At 37.7% G+C, this 7,717-nt stretch overlaps 1 pseudogene; it reads left to right on the forward strand.

Moving 5' to 3' along the window:
• Window positions 1-934: 934 nt before the first annotated feature.
• On the forward strand, window positions 935-2,304 carry LOC120224248 (annotated as a pseudogene).
• The last annotated feature ends 5,413 nt before the right edge of the window (window positions 2,305-7,717 follow it).

The raw sequence follows: 7,717 nt of genomic DNA on the forward strand, positions 1-7,717 counted from the left end.
GAAGCACTGACATGTGCCTCACTGTTTGTCATTTTCATGGTGATACTCTGCCAGGCTCTAGCATTTTAGGCTGTCAAATTGACCCTATATATTCATTGAAATCAGAATTCCAATTAATAGGACATTGGTTATTTTTCTAAGAGTCAGAACTATTGAGGATGTTGGAGTAAGTTTGATGGGTTAGCAGGGATGTAGAATGGAAGGGAAATGGGGAAAAAAGAGGATTTGGAAAAGAGCATTTGCATGGCAGAATCTATTTCAGAAACCCCAATCCCTGAAATGCAGACTTACTCTCATCCGTGTTTCCACAATACTAAGCACTGTGACCTGAATTACTTTTTGATATATATTAGAGGAGGAGGCAACACATATATGCCTAATATAGTAAGAGACACTCTTGGGGGAGTCTATTTTTGTATTTGTGTAATAATACAAAAAAAATGATACAGGGTCCACAAAATCTTTAAAATGTCAACATTATATAAAACGTAAAATCCATGATGTGATCCGCGTCAGTTTAGCTGGAAAAACAATACAGCCCACTAGAACAGCTGGGGTTCATTTCTTGCATGCATCAGTTATGCTGGTTCTGTTCTGAGGAAACAACAGGTAAGTGCCCTCAGCCTCTGCAGCATGGCCCCTCTGCCAGAGCTCAGGGGCCACCTGATCTGGTGGTCCCCTTAGGGAGGGAGGAGGGAGCAAGGCGGGGCGGGGGGGGGGCTGAGGGGCAGTCTTGTGCGCTGTTAGCTGGCCCATAGTGCCTGTGTCCTCGAGGACAGCAAATTCTGTGTTTATTAGAACATCACCACTGGTGCACCAATGGCACATGCATCTTCGGTGGGACTTGGAATTCCCAAGAATGGCCTTCGTGAAATGCTGGCAATAATTTCTTTATATTCCATCTCTTAGTTCTCCATGGGAACATCAAGAAACCATGAACAACTTTAGTAATGCAGTTTGACCTCCATTTCCTCCATGAAGGCCTTACAGCCAAGGACATCCTGGACCAAAAAGATTAATGAAGTTTCACCTTCTGATGATAAGGATGCCTTCTATGTGTTGGACCTGGGAGACATTCCAAAGAAACATCCGAGATGCTTAAAAGCTCTTCCTTGGATCACCCGGTTTTATACAGTCAAATGCAATGATAATAGAAGCATAGTGAAGACACTCGCTGCCATTGGGACAGGATTTGACTGAGCCAGCAAGACTGAAATATAATTGGTACAGAGTCTCTGGGTGCCTCCAGAGAGGGTTATCTATGCAAATCTAAGCAAGTGTCTCAGATTAAGTACACTGTCAATAATGGAGTCCAGGTGATGACTTTTGATAGTGAAGTCGAACTGAGGAAAGTTGCCAGGGCACATCCAAAGGCAACATTAGTTTTGCAGATTGCCACTGATGATTCCAAAGCAGTCTGTTGCCTCAGTGTTCAATCTGGTGCCACACTCCAAACCAGCAGCCTCCTTTTGGGGCAAAAGAGCTCCACATTGATGTCACTGGTGTCAGCTTCCATTTGGAAGTGGCTGTACTGATCCTGAGACCTTTTATGCAGACCATCTCTGATACCCAATATGTCTTTGACATGGGAGCTGAGGTTTGTTTCAACATGTTTCTGTTTGATATTGGTGGTGGCTTTCCTGGATCTGAAGATGTACAGCTTAAAATTGAAGAGATCACCAGTGTTATCAACCCAGCAAGGGACAAGTATTTTCCGTCAGGCTCTGGAGTGAGAATCATAGCTGAGCCCAGCAGATATTATGTTGCATCAGCTTTCATGCTCATGTTAATATCACTGCCAAAAACTCATCTTAAAGGAACAGGTGTGCTCTGATGATGAATAGAGTGAACAAATCTCTATGTATTACATGAACGATAGGGTATATGGATCATTTAATTGCATTCTTTATGATCATGAACACGTGTAGTCCCTCATACAGAGAGATCCAAACCAAATGAGAAGTATTATTGAACCAGTGTATGAGGAGTGACATGTGACAGCCTTGATGGCATTGCTGAGCACTGTCACTTATCCAAGATGCATGTAGGCAATAGAATGCTCTTTGAAAGCATAGGTGCTTACACTGTTGCTGCTGCTTCTTACTTTCAGTGCATCCCAGAGGCCGACTATCTATGTGATGTTGATGCCAACATGGCAACTGACGCCACTATAACTTCCTGCTAGAAGTACAAGAGCAGGACATCAGCACTCTGCCTGTGCCTTGTGCTTGGGAGAGAGGGATGAGATGTTCCCCTGCTGCCTGTGCTTTAGCTAGCACTAATGAGTATGTGCCACTCCTGTAGCTGTTAGATGAGAATTTAGCTTCAATTATGGGATTTGGGGGGGACCATTTAACTTAATTACTGCTAGTTTTGCAACATCTTTGTAAGTACGGTTGGCATGGATGCAGCAATACAGGAGACCAAGAGATGATGTCACTTATGTGTGTTCCTATGGAAACCATGTGGATATATTTGTTTTATCTGGATTTTTACTCACTTGTCAAACACGTTACTAAAGAGTGACTCTCGGCTGCTGAGCAAGCATTTGTAGCTTATACATTGGCAGAATGGACCAAAAGCTTAGTGTTTTGACCTGCTTTAAAAATAAAGTATCTTGGGGAGCCTGGGTGGCTCAGTTGGTTAAGTGTCTGACTCGATTTCAGTTCAGGTCACGATCTCATAGATTGTCAGCCCAGAGCCTGCTTAGGATTCTCTCTCTCCCTTTCTCTCTGCTCCTCCCCCACTCACTTTCACTCTTTCTCTCATGAATAAATGAATATTTTTAAAAAATAAATAAAGTGTCTTGAAATTTTAAAAATCTTAAAATAACATAAATATATTCATGTACTCTTGCCTCTAAGTGTGAGATAATTACAAACTATCACTTATGCTAAAAAAGAAATCAAGCAAAAATATATTTACACATGAGTGAAGACATATTGAGGTCTTTCATGACACACCAAATGACCACATCCCCCAATGTGTCTGGGACAGCCTCAATTTACCCTTGCTCCCCAGCATAATTATACATAGAACTCCTTCCATTCTCTAATGTGTTGTAGTTTAGACAATAAATTACATTTGTGTCCTATAAAATAAGGCTTGTTTAAATGATTGGAGACATCAAAACTTCCCAAATAAAAGTACAATTTTGGCCCATTATCTTTACTTTTATGTAGTTTCCATGAATACTTAAAATTCAATAAGATCTAACTTTATTCTCTATCAGTTTAAACCCTTATGAAGTTTTTATAGATTTAAATTATAGCCATTTCACTTTTAATGAATGGAAAAGACTACCAGTCAATGTGGAGAAATTGGGACATTTGTACATGATGGTGGGGATAAAAGAAAAATGGCACTGTTTTGGAAAATAGTCTGGCAATTCCTCCAGTAATTAAACAAATTTACCACATGATTTAGCAATCCCATACCTAGGCATCTAGCCAAAAGAAATAAAAACATTTCTACAGAAAGAAAAAAAGTAGCAGCATTATTCATAATTGCCAAAAGAAAATAATTTATCAACTGATAAGCAGATAAGCAGAATGTGGTATATACATACAATGGCATATTATTCAGACATAAGAAGGAACAAAGTACTGATAACATGGTGAAACATAGATAACCTTAAAGACATTATACTTTAGTCTTTTATTTATTGTTATGCTTTGAGTCTTAGTTCTGAGACTAGTCTCAGAAGAGGTGTTCTATCATTCCATTCACATGAAATATCTAGAAAGGGCAAACCTATAGAAAAGAATGAAGATTATTAGCTATTCAGTGGTGGGGATGTGATGGGGAGTTTGGGGTTTCCATTTGAGGTAATTATTTCATTTTTTTTCTTTATTTTCTATTTTTATTCTATTTCTATTTTCTTGTATTTCAATATTTTTCTGAAGTTGTACAGGTTGCACATATCTGTGAATATGATAAAAGGCACTGAATGCTACACTTTAAATGGGGGAGTTGTATACTACATAAATGATATATCAATAAAGCTGTTAAAAAGAAAAAGAATAAAAAATACTCTACCATACAGAATGGCAACCACTCATCACTAATAATAACAACCAATATTTAGGTAGAATTCACTCCTTGGCAGACACTGTGTCTACTGTTTTACATGCCTTATATCCATGAACCTTCACAAAAGACCTATGATATTTATTCTGGAATTATACCCATTTTGAATACAAAATGTTCATTTTATTTTTTTTAATGTTTATTTATTTTTGAGAGAGAGAGACAGAGCATGAGTGGGCAAGGGGCAGAGAGAGGGAGACACAGAATCTGTGCTGTCAGCACAGAGCCCGACATGGGCCTCAAACCCATGAACCACAAGATCATGACCGGAGCCAAAGTCAGATGCTTCACCAACTGAGCCACCCAGGTACCCCACAATATAAAATGTTAAACAAATTGCCCATGGTCACAAGAGTACTGCAAGATGACAGTGAGTTTCCAAGCCTTCATAGACTTAGCTTCAAAGTCTAAGCTTTTAGCCATACTCCTAACTGCCAACCATTCAAGCAATCTAATTGATGCACAGTGTGAGTAGCTTATCAGATCCAGTTCTCTCTGGACAGAGAAACATTCCAACTTGAGAGAAGTGGAGAACAGTTGGAGATGCATAACTCCCAAGGTATGCTTTAGATTCATCCTGCTTACCTACAGCCAGCCTTGTGATTAAACCTTATGATGCACTGAACTTTGCCTCAGCTTGCAGCCTGCCTTTCAGCACTAAGTACAGGGAAATCATGTTTCCTCATGTCAGAGAGAACTTAGGGCAGCAATGAGTTCAAAACCCAAACTGAGCTCTTGGACTTACTTCTCTGCTGATATGGTCCTTCCATTGCCAATTTCATCATCTTGCTTTTCTTGTTTGAGCTCCCTCTCATTTTCTCTTCTGCTGGACACCTGTTTGGGTTACATAGAAAACATTACAGTTCAGATCTTCACTCTTGGCCTGGTCTTTGTATCAAGGATATATACACATATTTGGACATATTTAGGGTATTTATTTGAAACAGGTTTAAGAAAATGAATTAATACCTTTGGTCAACTTAATGAAAATTAACAATGAAGCAAAAGGTAAAGTAAATAGATGACAAAATGGGTGGGACCTTTCCTTAAATGACTTGAAAGAAACTTAATCAAGACCTTTATATTTACATACTATTAAAAGCAGGCTCTTGGTTGTTTTCGGAACAATAATGTATGCACATGATATAAATTAAATCATGCAGGACAGATGGTTTTTCAACAGTTAAAGCATCACTGATAAGTCAGAGTGTGTAAATAAGAATCTGAAAAAGCAATGTCACCTAACTCTGCCTGTCAGACTATTTCATCACAGACCTCAACCCCTTTTGGAATTATTTCCCATGTAAGATTCAATAAACGACAGGCTCAGGAACAAATGAAGAATCCAATAACTATTCTTCTACCAGGAATCATTAATCAGCCAGAACACCCTGGTATACACTTTCCATGAAGAACGTTTGTGTATGAGTAGAAAAGAAAGTAAAGAGAAATAGAATCTTCTGATTCATTTCCTGAATACTTTTTCATTGAATAGCCATATAAGGGCTTTTAAGATCCAAAAGATCTAATAATACTTTGAATCTAGCAGGACTGTTCAACTAGGCAAAAGGTGCTTCCTTCTCCACGGAAAACTGATTAGCAGTTTCTTAAAATGTTAAACATAAATTTACCATACAACCCAATAACTCCACTCCTAGGTATCTAGTAAAGAGAAACTAATACATTCGTGTGCATAAATACTTGTATTCCAATTGTCACAGCTACATCATTTATAATAGCCAAAAAGCTGTAAACAACCTAAATGCTCATCCACTGGTGAATGGATAAACAGAATTGGTATATCCATACAGTGGAATATTGTCCATCCAGGAGAAAGGAATGAAGAACTTAGGCATCTTCCAATATGGATGAATCTTGAAAACATGATGTTAAATGAAATAAACCAGTTACAAAAATACAATGTATTGTGCGATTCACTTACATAAAATGTCCAGAAAAGACAAAATCTGCAAAGACAGAAAACAGGTTAGTGGCTGCCTAGGACTAGAGGCAAGAATAGGGAATAACAATAAGGAGCCATTATTTTGTTTTGTTTTGTTTTGTTTGTTTTTTAGGGGGATAGAAATGCTCTAATATTAGACTGTGGCTATGAGTGTACAACTCTATAAATTTATTAAAAATCACTGAATTATACATATAAAAGAAGTAAATTCTATGGTATATAAATAATACTCCAATAAAGCTGCTAAAAAATCAGTCATTATAGCCTATCCCATTAAGACAATATGAGAAAAAATCAATATATTCAGAGAAAGTAGATGACAAAATTCAGTATCAAAGGAATGATTTTAAAATTATCTTTCAAAATTTGTCTCCCTAAGAGCCAGATTCCATGCAACCAAAAGATGGTACATCAATTATGATAGAATAAGTTATTCTCTGCCACCAGAACACCCCAAAATTTCAGCGGCCTTACACAGCAAAAATTTATTTCTCTCTCAGATTAAATGGCCAACAGATGTCATCAATGGGGATTGGGAGATAGGGGAGGACTATATTCATCTTATTGCTCAAAAGCCAACTTTGAAGGAAGAGTCATCTTAATACATGTTTCCAACATTTCCAGAGAAGTATAAGGAAACATGGGACATCGTGCCCTGACTCCTATCGCATCTTCTTGGAAGTGAAACACATCACTTCTTCTCACATCTCATTTCCCAGAGTAAAGCACATGAGCACAGTCAAAATATTCTGGAGGAATGCAAAGCTACCATATATTCAGAAGGTGGAAAAAGAATGTATTTATAAACAGCCCTCATAATTACTATGATGTGATTAACCTGAATCTTTCCATTAAATTATCTACATCTGAGTGGAGTGCCAGCTAGCTCAGAACTCACTAACAAAGAACATGGTAGGTTAATAAAAGTAGATATGTTGAGTTGGGGGACACATGATCAGTACTTATATTTAACAAGTTGATACTTCAACAGAAAATCTGGAAACCATAGTTAAGCTCTAGGTATTAAAGATTTAAAGCAATATTTTAAGATAGACTTGCATCTTAGGACTTAAAAGTTATGCTTCAGTAGTTGTTAAGCCTTTAATGGAAAAAATTTCTACAATATTAATAGACAGGATATTGCTAGAGTAATAGTGTGCCTTTACCCAGGCTAAGACCTGGTCAGATAAAAAATCAGGACTATAAAAATAGCAGTGGAGTCCAGAACTTGGTTGAAACATTAAACTCATTCAGTAAATGTTGAATTTTATTACACATTTTATTATATCACTTGAAAAGGTCATATGATTTTATACCTTTATTTTCTTAACTTTTTGATAATGGTGATCTACCTACCCCAAGAACTACCTATAAAAAAAAAAAAAGAAAAATATGTTTCTTTACTTTACCATACAGGGAAATAATTATGAATTTAAAAGACAAAGAAATTTAGGGGCACATGGGTAACTCAGTCAGTTAAGCATCCAGCTCTTGACTTTGGCTTAGGTCATGATCTCACGGTTCTTGAGTTGGAACCTCACATTGGGATCTGCACTGACAGTGGGGAACCTGCTTGGGATTCTATGTCTCCTCTCTTTGCTCATTCCCCACTCATTCTCTCTCTCTCTCTCTCTCTCTCTCTCCTCTTTCTCTCTCTCTCTATCT

The sequence above is a fragment of the Hyaena hyaena genome, unplaced genomic scaffold (assembly GCF_003009895.1).
Source record: "Hyaena hyaena isolate Hyena2069 unplaced genomic scaffold, ASM300989v1 scaffold_1138, whole genome shotgun sequence".
Classification (NCBI taxonomy): Eukaryota; Metazoa; Chordata; class Mammalia; order Carnivora; family Hyaenidae; genus Hyaena; species Hyaena hyaena.